The sequence below is a fragment of the Thalassophryne amazonica genome, chromosome 17 (genome assembly GCF_902500255.1).
Source record: "Thalassophryne amazonica chromosome 17, fThaAma1.1, whole genome shotgun sequence".
NCBI classification, from domain to species: domain Eukaryota; kingdom Metazoa; phylum Chordata; class Actinopteri; order Batrachoidiformes; family Batrachoididae; genus Thalassophryne; species Thalassophryne amazonica.
This window is the reverse complement of record NC_047119.1, coordinates 1,991,524-2,009,653: the sequence shown is the minus strand read 5'-3', so window position 1 is coordinate 2,009,653 and position 18,130 is coordinate 1,991,524. Positions and strand designations below refer to the sequence as shown.

Below are 18,130 nucleotides of genomic sequence, written 5' to 3'. Positions count from 1 at the left end.
GTTAAAATCTACTATGCAAAAGTGAAGCCAAACATCAACAACATCCAGAAACACCGCCGCCTTCTCTGGGCCCGAGCTCATTTGAAATGGACAGACACAAAGTGGAAAAGTGTGCTGTGGTCTGATGAGTCCAATTTCAAATTGTTTTTGGAAATCATGGATGTCGTGTCCTCTGGACAAAAGAGGAAAAAGACCATCCAGATTTGTTACCAGTGCAAAGTTCAAAAGCCAGCATCTGTGATGGTATGGGGGTGTGTTAGTGCCCATGGCATGGACAACTTACACATCAATAGTTTTTTCACCATCTGTGTCTTCAGGATGATACACGATGAAGTGAGTGACACAGAGAACATCAGGAAGAACCTGGCAATAGAAAGGATGATCGTAGAGGGCTGTGAACTTCTCCTGGACACCAGTCAGACCTTCGTCAGACAAGGTGAGCGTCCCTTCAGCACTTATCTGTCTCTCTGTCTGTGTGGACTTGATTTTAAGCCAGTTATCCTGAGTCTGTCCTTTTGCAGGTTCTCTTATTCAGCGGCCACCAGCAGTGAACGGGGCATGCCTCAGTAAGGTCCCGCCTGGGTGCCCTCTCACTTCGGAAGGAAGGGGAGAGGCAGTGCTTCCTGTTTACCAAACACTTCCTCATCTGTACTCGCACATCTGGAAGAAAACTTCACTTGCTCAAGGTCAGGCTCATTAGTTCAGAGTCCTTTTCTTTCTTTACCAAAACTTCTGCTTCTTCTTCCCCTTTCTCCTTCTAATCTTCTTCTTCTTTTACCTACTTCTCTACTGTTACCACAGCAGATCAATCGCTTCCATCTCACCCTGTCCTCTGTATCTCCTCTGTCACACCAACCACCTGCATGTCCTCCCTCAGCACATCCTAAATCTCCTCTTTGTCCTTATTTAGGTCTGTGCCTTATTTAGGATCCGCTCCTTTTTCTGCCCCTGACCAAGGCAGTGTCTCTAAATCTGGAGTTGGTCCCATGCTCTGGACTGTGGCTGCACACTGCCCCTAGTGGTTGGATTGTGTCTCACTGTAATTAGTGCGGTTAAATGCAGAGGACAGATTTTGTTGTTTATATGTACAATGATATTAAAGGCACTTTTTGAACAATAAAATCTTTTGTCCTTTTTAGCCATCCTTTTTGTACGTTGCATAATTACACTTGTATGAATCAAATTAACAGGTGTGCCAGGAAACATCAGCACAAGAACTAACACTGTACTTTGGTTTTAGCATTTGAACAATGACATCCCAGCCCCCCCCCCCAAATGCCTGTCATTAGCCCCACCAGAAGCCCACCAGTGAATTTAGATTTGCCTTTGAAATTTCTGTTTTTGTCCCCAGTTTCTCACATTCTATGATCAGTTTCTGTCACTTCCCAGGCTGACACCTCTCCATTCACATTTCTATTCCAGGGGGCAGTACACGAACTGCTTCTGGATGCTATTGGATAGACTTGCAAGCAATCAGAGCAATGCAACATGTTCACATAGTCAGAGCGTCAACCAGACTCATGTCAACAAACCTGCATTTAGGATTAAGGCAAATACATCTTTGATACAAGGAAGAGCCGCTCACTGTTCTTCTTTTGCAGACTTGATGTTGTTCAGGTCATTCAAACAGAACACATGTTTCAGATAACTTGCTCATATTGGAGGGAACCCACACAGCAGGTACTCGATGCTCCTCAGTGAGTCATCGCGTAAAGCCGGGGGGCTGGGAGGCAAAAACACACTAACTCTGGTAATTACGTGTGTGTATGTGTGTGTGTTTAAGGTGCTTTCTTCAGTTTGCTTTGGTGTGTTAGCATGATTAAAGTGGAGTGTTTCCCTTATTTAAAAAACAAACAAGCTAACCTCATCCAGAACCTGAAGACGATGAGAAGGGCACAGAGAGGAACACAGTCCAACATTCAGAAAGATGAGGAAGAAGAGCGCCACCTAAAGAAGCACAGCCTCAGTCACGACTGTGTCAGCTGTTATAACCTGTGTAGTTTTTAATTATTCTGCCTGTAATTTTTCCACTAGTCTCCTCTTAGAACGATTGTCATCATGTTTTTTAAACAACTGTTGTTCATTGTAAGTAAGACCGTTCGGCTGCTCCCTTGTTTTCACTCGGGGTCGCCACAGCAGATCCAAAGTGGATCTGCATGCTGATTTGGCACAAGTTTGACACCGGATGCCCTTCCAGACGCAGCTCCATATTACATGGAAAATGTGGCAGGGGTGGGATTCGAACCAGAAACCTTCTGCACTGAAACCAAGTGCACTAACCACTTGGTATTGTTCATTCAATGTGTTATTATATATGTGAATTAACCAGAGCTGGTTAAAAAAAAAACTTTTTCTAAAAAGTCATGATTTTTTTTTAATTAGTTTTTTCAATTTAATTCAACTTTTATTGAAATTGAATTAAAAAAAATATTTTTTTCACTCTTTAGAATGAGACTATACAAATAATATTATTAGTTATAATCTTTATTGACATGTTAAAACAAAAAGGTGCAGATACAACATGTACAGGTATCATCAATTCATGGTACTGATTTCATATTTCGGTGATGTTTTAAGTACTGATTTCTACAAAAATAGTTTCTGATTTTTTTTTTTTTTTTACAGTGTTTTAAATCAGCTGATTTAAATCATATCAGCCCTGGAATTTTCAGACATTTATCTAATAGCCACAAGCAGTTTGCTTTAAAATCTACATTTGCATGTTTGCTGTTCACTCGGTTGGACAAACCCTCAACACACTAAATGGACAATACACAGTATTTTGTGCATTTGACAAATGCTATCCTCATTTCGCACAGTGAGTAACTCGGCATACAGGTGACCAGAGGTGGGACGAAGTCACCAGCAAGTCACTCTCAAGTCATGAATCTGCAAGTCTCAAGTCACAATGTCCACCAATTGTTTGCAAGCTGACTTGAGACTGACTGATTGATGACTTGAGAATGACTTGACAGTGACTTTGTCCTGCCTCTGTAAGTGCAATGATGTCTGCACACGGTTTTCCACATGCAAACCTTCAGTAAATCTGGACCAGAATATCTCTTTAGGTTAATGTGTTTGGCTTCACTGCATGGAAAGATGTGTCTATTTTAACATTTATACAAGGGAACTGAAGCTGCATATGATGTAAATATGTGTTGTGCTTCAGAGGATCTGTGATTAATACTGTCACCTTTAACAAAGAACATCTTATTTCTTTGCTCCTGACAGCAAGGCGGAACCCTGTCTCTAATCGAGTGCACCCTCATTGAAGAACTGGAGACCGGCGATGAGGACTGTGAGTATTAATGTTCAGCCTGATGTCTGTTTCTTTGTGCAGTTCATTTTCCCTGACATTACCTTCTAACTTTAAATCTCTGCAGACAATGCTGCAGGTCAAGGTTTCAACCATCTGGAGTTTAAAATAGTGGTTGAGCCCCTGATGGTCAGGCTTTCGCTGTTGTCCTTTTGGCTCCATCCCGTCAAGAAAAGGCTGCCTGGACAAGTGACATCAGTCAGGTTAGTCTGTGAGTCCAACAGACTCAGTGATGATTTTGATCTAAATGCATAATAAAGTAATATTTCTCTGACCGGGCTTTCTTTGATATCTTCTATTGTCTGTTTGTCTTTCTAGTGCATTGATAATATCCGATGTAATGGCCTGATGACCAGCGTGTTTGAGGAGAACTCCAAAGTGTCTGTGCCCCACATGATCAAGTAAGAAAAGGGGATTTATAACAGTTTTTATCCCACAATTTGACTCATTATTTGTATTTTGCTTAAAGTTGATTTATGGAGCAAATTTTACACCAGAACATTTAGTGTAAAGTAAGTGATGATTATTATTATTATTATTTAGCCCGGATGGTTAATAAAATGCTGATGGGAAAGCAATGGAGGAGCAAGAAACTTAATTTCCAAAGTTAAAACAGAAATTATAACTATGGATGACATAGAAAAATACAAACAGTCAGACTGTTCTTTTTCAACAGACTGGGCAAGTTCACTTAGTCCAAAACTCAGGCAGCAAGCAACAAACCTCCATTTAGTTTTGGTATCAAAGCCACTTATGACTCTGACCCACCACCTGAAGCAGTGGTTGGAAGAATTTTCCTTTTTTCTTTGTCAAACACCTGCAACACAAAGGCACATTTCAGCAGGATGAACTGTCAGCATCACCCATGTCTGGTGCTACTGAAGGCCAGTGGCAGCTGGTGGTACTGGTTTTGAAGTGGGCGCACCTGCAGTTCTTCATGAAGGAGGATGTGCCACATGGCTACATTATTTTTCACAAGGTTTACCTAATAAACTGCCAACTGAGTGTGTATTTGTTGCCACATACTTTTCACTCACACACACACACACACACACACACACACACACACACACACACACCCTGTCATTGGATTAAAAATTATTAATGTAAACATAACACAATAAAAATGATTAATGCATGTAATAATCACGGCGTAGAACTGTTCAGGCGGCCCTTCAGAGTTTGTTATTATTGCTCTTTTAGGCTATAGGAGCTTATCTAACGTAGTTGAACCATTGAAATGCTTTAAATCAAATCAAATCAATTTTATTTATATAGCGCCAAATCACAACAAACAGTTGCCCCAAGGCACCTTATATTGTAAGGCAAAGCCATACAATAATTACGGAAAAACCCCAACGGTCAAAACGACCCCCTGTGAGCAAGCACTTGGGACAGTGGGAAGGAAAAACTACCTTTTAACAGGAAGAAACCTCCAGCAGAACCAGGCTCAGGGAGGGGCAGTCTTCTGCTGGGACTGGTTGGGGCTGAGGGAGAGAACCAGGAAAAAGACATGCTGTGGAGGGGGCAGAGATCGATCACTAATGATTAAATGCAGAGTGGTGCATACAGAGCAAAAAGAGAAAGAAACACTCAGTGCATCATGGGAACCCCACAGCAGTCTAAGTCTATAGCAGCATAACTAAGGGATGGTTCAGGGTCACCCGATCCAGCCCTAACTATAAGCTTTAGCAAAAAGGAAAGTTTTAAGCCTAATCTTAAAAGTAGAGAGGGTGTCTGTCTCCCTGATCTGAATTGGGAGCTGGTTCCACAGGAGAGGAGCCTGAAAGCTGAAGGCTCTGCCTCCCATTCTACTCTTACAAACCCTAGGAACTACAAGTAAACCTGCAGTCTGAGAGCGAAGCGCTCTATTGGGGTGATATGGTACTATGAGGTCCCTAAGATAAGATGGGACCTGATTATTCAAAACCTTATAAGTAAGAAGAAGAATTTAAATTCTATTCTAGAATTAACAGGAAGCCAATGAAGAGAGGCCAATATGGGTGAGATATGCTCTCTCCTTCTAGTCCCCGTCAGTACTCTAGCTGCAGCATTTTGAATTAACTGAAGGCTTTTTAGGGAACTTTTAGGACAACCTGATAATAATGAATTACAATAGTCCAGCCTAGAGGAAATAAATGCATGAATTAGTTTTTCAGCATCACTCTGAGACAAGACCTTTCTAATTTTAGAGATATTGCGCAAATGTAAAAAAGCAGTCCTACATATTTGTTTAATATGCGCATTGAAGGACATATCCTGATCAAAAATGACTCCAAGATTTCTCACAGTATTATTAGAGGTCAGGGTAATGCCATCCAGAGTAAGGATCTGGTTAGACACCATGTTTCTAAGATTTGTGGGGCCAAGTACAATAACTTCAGTTTTATCTGAGTTTAAAAGCAGGAAATTAGAGGTCATCCATGTCTTTATGTCTGTAAGACAATCCTGCAGTTTAGCTAATTGGTGTGTGACCTCTGGCTTCATGGATAGATAAAGCTGGGTATCATCTGCGTAACAATGAAAATTTAAGCAATGCCGTCTAATAATACTGCCTAAGGGAAGCATGTATAAAGTGAATAAAATTGGTCCTAGCACAGAACCTTGTGGAACTCCATAATTAACCTTAGTCTGTGAAGAAGATTCCCCATTTACATAAACAAATTGTAATCTATTAGATAAATATGATTCAAACCACCGCAGCGCAGTGCCTTTAATAACTATGGCATGCTGTAATCTCTGTAATAAAATTTTATGGTCAACAGTATCAAAAGCAGCACTGAGGTCTAACAGAACAAGCAGCAACTCAGTTTGATGAAGCTGTTGAATTTTGATGAAGTTTTTTTTTTTTGCCTGCATGCCGCCAACTGCTGGCTTCTTGTTCTGAATTCAGCCTGTGAGAGCAGCTTCGATTCAAAGTTTTGAATACTCCAGAGTGCTTCGGTTGTGGTCTCTGCTTCTAATTATGTGATTATGTTTCTTTATATATCACTGTAGCTTAGTTCGTCCACAGTCATCCTCTTGTTTTGAATTCAGGCAGTGAAATGTTTCAATTCAAAGCTTCAAAGGGCATGTGAATATTCCAAAGAGATCTTTGCACTGAATGATATGTGACAGTCACAAAAGTACACAGACGTCCAGTAAAAGTTAATCCATCAAAAAAACATGAAAATCGATGCGAACTGGCCCGGGACACACAGAGCTGCATCACTGAGGGAGGTTTGATGTTCAAAGTAAAACTATTCATATGACCAGCGACCCTACCAGGAAGTGAGCTTTATCATCACTAACCGGAATGAAATGTTGGAACACATTTAAATTTATACTGACAAAGTCATACTATATTTCCTTTTCTCAATATTTTGAGGGGGTGGAACCGTAGCGCCCAATAATGACCAACTAGTATTAATCTTGATACAGAGACGATCCCAAAAACATCAGGGAGATATCGCACTGTTCACTCCATTTGTACCAGCAGTCCAAACTCCAGACCACCAAATAACATCAAAGTATGGCAGCGTCCTGCAGGGTGCTTGAGACCAGTGGATTTGGGGAAAGAGCTTGTTTTTCTAGGAAAGACATGGTGCTGTGGGTCGTAACGGCTCAGTTGGTATAAACTGTAGAATTGACAGTACCAATGGACAGCTGGAGATAAGGAAGCCTACAAGAAGAATAAGTCAAAGTACTGTATTTTCCAGACTGCAAGTTTTTACATAATATGTGAACATGAGCTTTTGAAAAGACCGGAAGTTGGCTTTGAGTTAGCGGACGTTAATGTGCACGTTATCATCTGCTAAATGTCTTTTAAATTGCTTCAGAGGTATTTTTAGATTCTAAAAACAGCATTTTCAGTTTCAGAAGTGTTTATTTGTCGCTAGCTTTTACATAATATGTGAACATGAGCTTTTGAAAAGACCAAAGTTGGCTTTGAGTTAGCGGACGTTAGTGTGCACGTTATCATCTGCTAAATGTCTTTTAAATTGCTTCAGAGGTGTTTTTAGATTCTAAAACAGCATTTTCAGTTTCAGAATGTTTATTTGTCGCTAGCTTTTACATAATATGTGAACTTGAGTGTTTGAAAAGACCGAAAAGTTGGCTTTGAGTTAGCGGATGTTAGTGTGCACGTTAACATCTGCTAAATGTCTTTTAAATTGCTTCAGAGGTATTTTTAGATTCTAAAAACAGCATTTTCAGTTTCAGAAGTGTTTATTTGTCGCTAGCTTTTACATAATATGTGAACATGAGCTTTTGAAAAGACCGAAAGTTGGCTTTGAGTTAGCGGACGTTAGTGTGCACGTTATCATCTGCTAAATGTCTTTTAAATTGCTTCAGAGGTATTTTTAGATTCTAAAAACAGCATTTTCAGTTTCAGAAGTGTTTATTTGTCGCTAGCTTTTACATAATATGTGAACATGAGCTTTTGAAAAGACCGGAAGTTGGCTTTGAGTTAGCGGACGTTAGTGTGCACGTTATCATCTGCTAAATGTCTTTTAAATTGCTTCAGAGGTATTTTTAGATTCTAAAAACAGCATTTTCAGTTTCAGAAGTGTTTATTTGTCGCTAGCTTTTACATAATATGTGAACATGAGCTTTTGAAAGACCAGAAGTTGGCTTTGAGTTAGCGGACGTTAGTGTGCACGTTAACATCTGCTAAATGCCTTTAAAATTGCTTCAGAGGTATTTTTAGATTCTAAAAACAGTGCTTTCAGTTTCAGAAGTGTTTATTTGTCGCTAGCTTTTACATATGTGAACATGAGCTTTGAAAAGATCGGAAGTTGGCTTTGAGTTAGCGGACGTTAGTGTGCACGTTAACATCTGCTAAATGTCTTTTAAATTGCTTCAGAGGTATTTTTAGATTCTAAAAACAGCATTTTCAGTTTCAGAAGTGTTTATTTGTCGCTAGCTTTTACATAATGTGTGAACATGAGCTTTTGAAAAGACCGGAAGTTGGCTTTGAGTTAGCGACGTTAGTGTGCACGTTAACATCTGCTAAATGTCTTTTAAATTGCTTCAGAGGTATTTTTAGATTCTAAAAACAGCATTTTCAGTTTTAGAAGTGTTTATTTGTCGCTAGCTTTTACATAATATGTGAACATGAGCTTTTGAAAAGACCGGAAGTTGGCTTTGAGTTAGCGGACGTTAACGTGCACGTTAACATCTGCTAAATGTCTTTTAAATTGCTTCAGAGGTATTTTTAGATTCTAAAAACAGCGTTTTCAGTTTCAGAAGTGTTTATTGTCGCTAGCTTTTACATATGTGAACATGAGCTTTTGAAAAGACCGGAAGTTGGCTCTGAGTTAGCGGACGTTAGTGTGCACGTTAACATCTGCTAAATGTCTTTTAAATTGCTTCAGAGGTATTTTTAGATTCTAAAAACAGCATTTTCAGTTTCAGAAGTGTTTATTTGTCGCTAGTTTTTACATATATGTGAACATGAGCTTTTGAAAAGACCGGAAGTTGGCTTTGAGTTAGCGGACGTTAGTGTGCACGTTATCATCTGCTAAATGTCTTTTAAATTGCTTCAGAGGTATTTTTAGATTCTAAAAACAGCATTTTCAGTTTCAGAATTGTTTATTGTCACTAGTTTTTACATAATATGTGAACATGAGCGTTTGAAAAGACCGAAAGTTGGCTTTGAGTTAGCGGACGTTAGTGTGCACGTTATCATCTGCTAAATGTCTTTTAAATTGCTTCAGAGGTGTTTTTAGATTCTAAAAACAGCATTTTCAGTTTCAGAAGTGTTTATTTGTCGCTAGCTTTTACATAATATGTGAACATGAGTGTTTGAAAAGACCGGAAGTTGGCTTTGAGTTAGCGGATGTTAGTGTGCACGTTAACATCTGCTAAATGTCTTTTAAATTGCTTCAGAGGTGTTTTTAGATTCTAAAAACAGCATTTTCAGTTTCAGAAGTGTTTATTTGTCGCTAGCTTTTACATAATATGTGAACATGAGCTTTTGAAAAGACCGGAAGTTGGCTTTGAGTTAGCGGACGTTAATGTGCACGTTATCATCTGCTAAATGTCTTTTAAATTGCTTCAGAGGTATTTTTAGATTCTAAAAACAGCATTTTCAGTTTCAGAAGTGTTTATTTGTCGCTAGCTTTTACATATGTGAACATGAGCTTTTGAAAAGACCGGAAGTTGGCTTTGAGTTAGCGGACGTTAGTGTGCACGTTACATCTGCTAAATGTCTTTTAAATTGCTTCAGAGGTATTTTTAGATTCTAAAACAGCATTTTCAGTTTCAGAAGTGTTTATTTGTCGCTAGCTTTTACATAATATGTGAACATGAGCTTTTGAAAAGACCGAAGTTGGCTTGGCTGAGTTAGCGGACGTTAGTGTGCACGTTAACATCTGCTAAATGTCTTTTAAATTGCTTCAGATGTTGTGTGGGCCGCTGAAGAGGAGGTACTGCTGGCCCACCACCACCAGAGGGCGCCCTGCCTGGAGTGCGGGCTCCAGGCACCAGAGGGCGCTGCCGCATCATGGGAGTAGCCTGGGTGACAGCTGTCACCCATCACCAGACACAGCTGTTCTACTCAGCACCGAGGTATATCAGGAGGACGGCGTCTCCACCTCAGTGCCGAGATATCGCCTAAGACCAAGGTAGTATTCTCTGCAGTTATACATTGCATCATCAGCTAAGACTGTTAAAACCTTTTTCAGGACTGGTGACTACTGACAACCTCATTCTTTGGATAAGTACTCACCTTCCTGCTATACTTTGCCAAGAGGTGGAGGCGGCTTCTCCCCTCTCTGTTACTGGGTGCGTTCATCCACTCCTGTGTGTTGTTGCTCTCTCCTGCCAGCAGTACCGGATCCGACGAGCGGAGGCAGTGGCCACCTGGGAATTCGGGACTTGGCGGTTCCAGTATTTCCAGGGTTCGGTGGCAGAGGAGATCTGGGTGGTTCCGGTTCGACTGAGACAGACGTCTCCTACCTTCGAGCCTGCCCACACGACACCAGCGGATTCGACCCCAAATTGTGTTTGTTGTATTACTCGTGCTTGTTTCAGTAGTAAATCTTGTTATTTACTCTCTCCATTGTCCGTTCATTGCGCCCCCTGTTGTGGGTCCGTGTTCCTACACTTTCACAACATCAGAGGTATTTTTAGATTCTAAAAACAGCATTTTCAGTTTTAGAAGTGTTTATTTGTCGCTAGCTTTTACATATATGAACATGAGCTTTTGAAAAGACCGGAAGTTGGCTTTGAGTTAGCGGACGTTAACGTGCACGTTAACATCTGCTAAATGTCTTTTAAATTGCTTCAGAGGTATTTTTAGATTCTAAAAACAGCGTTTTCAGTTTCAGAAGTGTTTATTTGTCACTAGCTTTTACATAATATGTGAACATGAGCTTTTGAAAAGACCGGAAGTTGGCTCTGAGTTAGCGGACGTTAGTGTGCACGTTAACATCTGCTAAATGTCTTTTAAATTGCTTCAGAGGTATTTTTAGATTCTAAAAACAGCATTTTCAGTTTTAGAAGTGTTTATTTCTCGCTCACCTTTACTAAAATATGACAAGAGGATATATTTACACACAAAACAGAGTTTGCAGTTAGCAACCAGACTGTGATGGCGCAGCTCTACTCTGATTGGCTGTCACCCCTGCCACTCAAAAACTAAACTGAACAGATTGAAACACAATGAGACTGTTTAACCTCTTAAAATACGTCAGGGTTAGCCATCTTTGAACTTGTCCAAAGGTCTGTATCCCAAGAATGTTGCCTGTGAATTTGAAGACTGTGGCAGACAGGCAGACAGACGGACGGACGCTGGGTCTTCACAATACCTGATGGCCATATGTTGGCCTTGTGTAAAAATCTGATTTTCTGTATTTTTTTTAGATTCTGTCTCTCGCCGTTATACGACGATAAACATTACAGACCTGTTCATTCTTTTTCATGTGGGAAAACTTGTAAAATCAAGAGTGGATCAGATACTTATTGATCTCACTGTACGTTGTAATACAGTGTGTCTGCCAGTTATTGAGTCATCATGTTCACAAAAACTTGTCTGGACACAGACAGAAGTAAACGTAGTAGCATTGTGTATCTTGTGTACTGTGCCTTAGTGGCAGGACAAAGAAAAACCTAAAAGTATGATGCATTTGTAAAATGTAAAAGTACAGTTCTGTGTAATGTACTTTAAACAAGTTGAAGTAATGGAAATACATGAGTTTTTATGTTACATTGAAGTGAAACGTTTGTGGCCTTGAAGGGAAAGTATATTATTTTTTTAAGTTGTAACTGTTCAGAATTTACTTGTGCTTAATCGTCCAAAGTTAGTACCCAATAATCGCAGGATGTTTCAAAAGTCAGTGAAGAGTAATAATTTTGATTTGTCCAAAATAAATGTGACTTTGTCTCCAGTGCAAAGTCAAAATTGTGATTGTGAGACACAGTCTGTTGAAACAAGGCCTCTCATTTTCAAAGGTTTACCTTTAAATACATTTTTTGCAGTATATATCTGTAAAACCTGTAATTATGAGCCTGTGTTGCTCTCTGCGTCAGGAAATGTCACCGAAACAAAATAGATCACGTCAGAGTTTGAGTCAGTTTGAGGTGCAGTTTGTTAAAAGCAGTCAGATGTGAAATTGAGCTTCCCTCTTTCTAAACTTCATAAAAATGCTGCTGTTCAATATCAGTTCCTCATTGGAGTGTTATCAAACTACCTGGCCGACATGTTTCCATGGCGATGAGCCTGGGCAGTCTGAGTGTCTGTCGTACAGTGAACAAACAGCAGCACAACCTTTTGAAACTGAAAAGGTAAAGTTCTGTCATCAAGAATGTGATGAACAAAAAGAAAGTAGATTTAAAGACAGATGAAGAACTGTACTGATGATGAAGAGACTAAAAACTAAACCAAATAGTGTGTTAAAACCCAGGATGCTGTAATATTGATTATGATTAGTGTCAGTATTCTGCGACGCTGCTGTGCTGGACAAAGAACAGTAACACTTGATGGTCCTTTAGCCTGCAGACACTGTCTGAGTACCAGGTCAGCATAATTGTTCCTCACACAAAGACACAATTGCACACTTCTTTGATTTTCTTCTTTCAGCTGCTCCCATTAGGGGGCGCCACAACAGATCAATCGTTTCCATCTCACCCCGTCCTCTGTGTCTTCTTCTGTCTCTCATACCACCTGCATGTCCTCCCTCAGCACATCCATAAACCTCCTCTTTGTCCTCCCTCTTCTCCTCCTGCCTGGTGGCTCCATCCTCAGCATCCTTCTCCCTATATACCCTGGGTCCCCCTCTGCACATGTCCAAACCATCTCAATCTCGCCTCTCTGACTTTGTCTCCAAACCGTCCCACCTGAGCTGTCCCTCTGATATGTTCGTTCCTAATCTTGTCCATTCTTGTCACTCCCAAAGAGAATCTCAACATCTTCAGCTCTGCCTCCTGTCTTTTGTTAGTGCCACCGTCTCTAAGCTGTCCAACATAGCTGGTCTCACTACTGTTTTGTAAACTTTCTCCTTCACTCTTGCTGATATTCTTCGGTCACAAGTCCCTCCTGCCACCTTTCTCCACCCACTCCATCCTGCCTGCACTCTCTTCTTCACCTCTCTACCACACTCTCCATTACTTTGGACAGTTGACCCCAAGTATTTAAACTCATCTACTTTGACCACTTCTTCTCCTCCTAACTGTACTATTCCACTGGGCTCCCTCCCATTCCCACACATGGACTCAGCCTGATTCCTACTGACTTTCATTCCCCTTCTCTCCAAAGCATATCTCAACCTCTCCAGACTAGACTCAACTTGCTCTCTACTATCACTACAGATCACAATGTCATCTGCAAACATCATAGTCCATGGAGACTCCTGTCTGATCTCATCCATCAACCTGTCCATCACCACTGCAAACAAGAAAGGACTCAGAGCTGATCCTGGTGTAATCCTACATCCACCTTGAATGAGTCTGTCATTCCTACTGCGCATCTCACCGCTGTCACACTGTCCTTGTACATGTCCTGCACTACCCTCACATATTTCTCTACCACTCCAGAAGTCCTCAAACAGTACCAGAACCCTTCTCTTGGCACCCTGTCATAAGCTGTCTCTAAATCTACAAACAAACAATATACTCTTTCTGGCCTTCTCTGTACTTCTCCATCAGTATTCTCAGAGCAAACATTGTATCTGTAGTGCTCAGCTGTAGTGTAGTTCTCAGCATGAAACCATATTGCTGCTCACAGATCTTCACCTGTTTTCTCAGCCAACCTTCTACTACTCTTTCCCATAACTACATCTATCTATCTATCTATCTATAAAACACTGCGGAGCAGTTGTTACTTACCGTATTTTCCAGGATATGTCAAAATTATTTAAATGGATTGCATTTATATAGCGCTTTTCCATCTGCATCAGATGCTCAAAACGCTTTACAATAATGCTCCACATTCACCTGTCATGAGGGTGCTGCCATACAAGGTGCTCACACACAATGGGAGCAACTTGGGGATTAAAGACGTTGCCCAAGTGCCCTTAGTGATTTTCCAGTCAGGCTGGGATTTGAACTGAGGATCTTCTGGTCCCAAGCCCAACAGCTTAACCACTAGACCATCACCTCCCCTGTCATATTTATATGACACCAACAAAGCTGCCATAAGACTCTTCACATGGGTAAGGTCTAACCTTACCTACCCAGCCCCCCAGTGGTAAGGAACTCCCTGTGGCATTCTTGAGGAAGAAACCTCAAGCAGACCAGACTCAAGGGGGTGTCCCACTACTGAGGCAATCTAACAGTTACAAAGTTACAAGCAGTTACATGATAGTGCAAAGTCCATCTGAAGGCCTAGCCAACATAGTCCAAGATTGCTACCATATCCCTGCCATCAGCACTGGCACTTCTGGCTGTCATTGTGGAATGTGTTGTTCCAATAAACCACCCATCATGTGGCGCTGGTCACATCTCGACCACTTGACCAGCCACAAGGTACTCAGGTTCTCTGGTCTCAGCAGTGATACCTCAGAAAGAGAGAAAAAGTGCCAAATAAACTGGACAGAATGAACAGCCCCATGTGACATTAGATTCACTAGCAAGGAGAGTACTAATGTGGTCGCTGGCAACTAACCCTTTGCTTCAATAAAAACCCCAAATTTTTGATACAATGAGATGAAGACCTACTCCATTTATAATAATACAATTTAAGAGGAGAGGAAAATTGATTTGACAGTACATATGTTAACCATATGAAAGGGAGAACAAATCCTTTAATCTGGACTTGAATGACTCCACAGAAGTTTTATCTCAGCAGGCAGATCATTCTATAAAACAGGTGCGCAATAAAAGAATGCTCTGTGGCCTGCTGACTTCTTTTTAACCTTCAGGACACATTGTAATGTTGCATACTGAGAATGTACAGTAGTGTTCAGAATAATAGTAGTGCTATGTGACTAAAAGATTAATCCAGGTTTTGAGTATATTTCTTTCTTGTAATAAGTGTAGCTTATTCGTAGCTTTGGAGGCCAGGCTGGGCGAATTGGAGACTCGGCTCCGCACCGTGGAAAATTCTACAGCTAGCCAGGCCCCTGTAGTCGGTGCGGACCAAGGTAGCTTAGCCACCGTTAGTTTCCCTCTGGCAGATCCCGAGCAGCCGGGAAAGCAGGCCGACTGGGTGACTGTGAGGAGGAAGCGTAGCCCTAAACAGAAGCTCCGTGTACACCGCCAACCTGTTCACATTTCTAACCGTTTTTCCCCACTTGACGACAAACTCTGGTTATTGGCGACTCTGTTTTGAGAAATGTGAAGTTAGCGACACCAGCAACCATAGTCAATTGTCTTCCGGGGCCAGAGCAGGCGACATTGAAGGAAATTTGAAACTGCTGGCTAAGGCTAAGCGTAAATTTGGTAAGATTGTAATTCACGTCGGCAGTAATGACACCCGGTTACGCCAATCAGAGGTCACCAAAATTAACATTGAATCGGTGTGTAACTTTGCAAAACAATGTCGGACTCTGTAGTTTTCTCTGGGCCCCTCCCCAATCGGACCGGGAGTGACATGTTTAGCCGCATGTTCTCCTTGAATTGCTGGCTGTCTGAGTGGTGTCCAAAAAATGAGTGGGCTTCATAGATAATTGGCAAAGCTTCTGGGGAAACCTGGTCTTGTTAGGAGAGACGGCATCCATCCCACTTTGGATGGAGCAGCTCTCATTTCTAGAAATCTGGCCAATTTTCTTAAATCCTCCAAACCGTGACTATCCAGGGTTGGGACCAGGAAGCAGAGTTGTAGTCTTACACACCTCTCTGCAGCTTCTCTCCCCCTGCCATCCCCCATTACCCCATCCCCGTAGAGACGGTGCCTGCTCCCAGACCACCAATAACCAGCAAAAATCTATTTAAGCATAAAAATTCAAAAGAAAAAATATAGCACCTTCAACTGCACCACAGACTAAAACAGTTAAATGTGGTCTATTAAACATTAGGTCTCTCTCTTCCAAGTCCCTGTTAGTAAATGATATAATAATTGATCAACATATTGATTTATTCTGCCTTACAGAAACCTGGTTACAGCAGGATAAATATGTTAGTTTAAATGAGTCAACTCCCCCGAGTCACACTAACTGCCAGAATGCTCGTAGCACGGGCCGAGGGGGAGGATTTGTTGTGTGGGCCGCCAGAAGGGAGGTACTGCTGCCCCACCACCAGAGGGCGCCCTGCCTGAAGTGCGGGCTTCAGGCACGAGAGGGCGCTGCGCCGCTATGAACACAGCCGGGGGTGACAGCTGTCAAGAGGTAATGAGCGACAGCTGTCACCCCTCTACTCAACATCATCTCACTCCATAAAGACCAGACGTCATCTCCACCTCGTTGCCGAGATATCATACTTCATAGGAGGTAATACTCTCAGCCTTTTTGTGAGATTTGTAACTCTGTTATTGTGAGAATTTGCAGGAGAACCGGTCGTTTGTGAGGAGGCTGTGCAAGACGGCGCTCCTTTTCAGCTGAGACCGCTGCAACATATTGAATGAGAGGTGGAGGTGGCATTCCCACCGTTGTTGTTACTGGGTGTACACACACCCACACTTGACTGTCTTTGTTCTTCGCCAGCAGTACCAGATCCGACAGTCGGGGACGGTGATCACCTGGGAATTCGGGACTTGGCGGCTCCAGTATTCACCAGGTTCTGGGGCGGCGGAAATCGTGTGGTTCCGGCTCTTCTCAGGACAGACGTCTTCTATCCTTGAGCCTGCCCACACGTCACCTCTGTGTATTGACTGTTATGATATTCTGTGATTGTCTGTATGTTCGTTGTGCACATTCACAACATTAAATTGTTACTTTTTGGCTCATCTATTGACCGTTCATTTGCGCCCCCTGTTGTGGGTCCGTGTCACTACACTTTCCCAACAGGATTAGCAGCAATCTTCCATTCCAGCTTATTAATTAATCAAAAACCCAGACAGAGTTTTAATTCATTTGAAAGCTTGACTCTTAGTCTTGTCCATCCAAATTGGAAGTCCCAAAAACCAGTTTTATTTGTTATTATCTATCGTCCACCTGGTCGTTACTGTGAGTTTCTCTGTGAATTTTCAGACCTTTTGTCTGACTTAGTGCTTAGATAATTATAGTGGGCGATTTTAACATCCACACAGATGCTGAGAATGACAGCCTCAACACTGCATTTAATCTATTATTAGACTCAGTTGGCTTTACTCAAAATGTAAATGAGTCCACCCACCACTTTAATCTTAGATCTTGTTCTGACTTATGGTATGGAAATTGAAGACTTAACAGTATTCCCTGGAAACTCCCTTCTGTCTGATCATTTCTTAATAACATTTACATTTACTCTGATGGACTACCCAGCAGTGGGGAATAAGTTTCATTACACTAGAAGTCTTTCAGAAAGCGCTGTAACTAGGTTTAAGGATATGATTCCTTCTTTATGTTCTCTAATGCCATATACCAACACAGTGCAGAGTAGCTACCTAAACTCTGTAAGTGAGATAGAGTATCTCGTCAATAGTTTTACATCCTCATTGAAGACAACTTTGGATGCTGTAGCTCCTCTGAAAAAGAGAGCTTTAAATCAGAAGTGCCTGACTCCGTGGTATAACTCACAAACTCGCAGCTTAAAGCAGATAACCCGTAAGTTGGAGAGGAAATGGCGTCTCACTAATTTAGAAGATCTTCACTTAGCCTGGAAAAAGAGTCTGTTGCTCTATAAAAAAAAGCCCTCCGTAAAGCTAGGACATCTTACTACTCATCACTAATTGAAGAAAATAAGAACAACCCCAGGTTTCTTTTCAGCACTGTAGCCAGGCTAACAAAGAGTCAGAGCTCTATTGAGCCGAGTATTCCTTTAACTTTAACTAGTAATGACTTCATGACTTTCTTTGCTAATAAAATTTAACTATTAGAGAAAAAATTACTCATAACCATCCCAAAGACGTATCATCTTTGGCTGCTTTCAGTAATGCTGGTATTTGGTTAGACTCTTTCTCTCAGATTGTTCTGTCTGAGTTATTTTCATTAGTTACTTCATCCAAACCATCAACATGTCTATTAGACCCCATTCCTACCAGGCTGCTCAAGGAAGCCCTACCCTTATTTAATGCTTCGATCTTAAATATGATCAATCTATCTTTATTAGTTGGCTATGTACCACAGGCTTTTAAGGTGGCAGTAATTAAACCATTACTTAAAAAGCCATCACTTGACCCAGCTATCTTAGCTAATTATAGGCCAATCTCCAACCTTCATTTTCTCTCAAAATTCTTGAAAGGGTAGTTGTAAAACAGCTAACTGATCATCTGCAGAGGAATGGTCTATTTGAAGAGTTTCAGTCAGGTTTTAGAATTCA

The 18,130-nt window shown here is 41.3% G+C and overlaps 1 protein-coding gene and 1 long non-coding RNA gene across 2 annotated transcripts in view; both read left to right on the top strand.

Moving 5' to 3' along the window:
- The window catches only part of rasgrf2a (Ras protein-specific guanine nucleotide-releasing factor 2a), a 117,609-nt gene that overhangs the window by 33,144 nt on the left and 66,335 nt on the right, over positions 1–18,130 (top strand). The gene's annotated exons all lie outside the window — the stretch shown is intronic.
- Positions 575–3,433, top strand: LOC117529882. Its single transcript, XR_004566131.1, has 3 exons — positions 575–686; positions 3,232–3,298; positions 3,384–3,433. It is a non-coding gene; the product is annotated as an uncharacterized LOC117529882 (long non-coding RNA).